The sequence below is a fragment of the Triticum dicoccoides genome, chromosome 1B (assembly GCF_002162155.2).
Source record: "Triticum dicoccoides isolate Atlit2015 ecotype Zavitan chromosome 1B, WEW_v2.0, whole genome shotgun sequence".
NCBI lineage: Eukaryota > Viridiplantae > Streptophyta > Magnoliopsida > Poales > Poaceae > Triticum > Triticum dicoccoides.
In genome coordinates, this window is record NC_041381.1 from 112282300 (window position 1) to 112283107 (window position 808).

Sequence of the window (808 nt, forward strand, 5' to 3'; positions counted from 1 at the left end):
CACTTCTGTCCACGACAACCGTTGGCAATTCTTTCCCGTGTCCCCGTATAGCCCGTTCACAGGTCCGTGTAGGGTCCGTGTACGTGGGGTGTGCCACGTACATGGTTTTGCCCAGTTTTCCATGGCGCGCGTCCACTTCCGTCAACGATAGGCGTCGGGCACTTTTTCCCCGTGTCCCCATATAGCACGTTTAGAGGTCCGTGTAGGGTTCGTGTACGTGGGGTGTGCCATGTACGTGGCTTTGCCCAGTTTTCCATGTCTTTCGTCCACTTCTATCCATGACGGGCGTCTGGCACTTTTTCCCGGTGTCCTCGTATAGCCTGTTCACGGGTCCGTGTAAAGGTCCGTGTACGTTGGATGTGCCTCATATGTGGTTTTGCCTAGTTTTCCATGGCGCGTGTCCACTTCCATCCACGACAGGCGTCAGCCATTCTTTCCTGTCTCCCCGTATAGCCCGTTCAAGGTTCAATGTAAGGGTCCGTGTACGTGAGGTGTGCCTCGTACGTGGTTTTTCCTAGTTTTCCGTCGCTCGCATCCACTTCTGTCCACGACGGGCGTCGGTCACTTTTTCTCATGTCCCCATATAGCATGTTCATGGGTCCGCGTTGGGTCCGTGTACGTGGGGTGTACCACGTACGTGGTTTTGCCCACTTTTCTATGGCTTGCGTCCACTTCCGTCCACGACGGGCGTCGGGCAATTTTTTCCCGAGTCCCCGTATAGCACGTTCACAGGTCCGTGTAAGGGTCTGTGTACGTGGGATGTGCCTCATACGTGGTTTTTCCAAGTTTTCCATGGAGCGCGTCCACT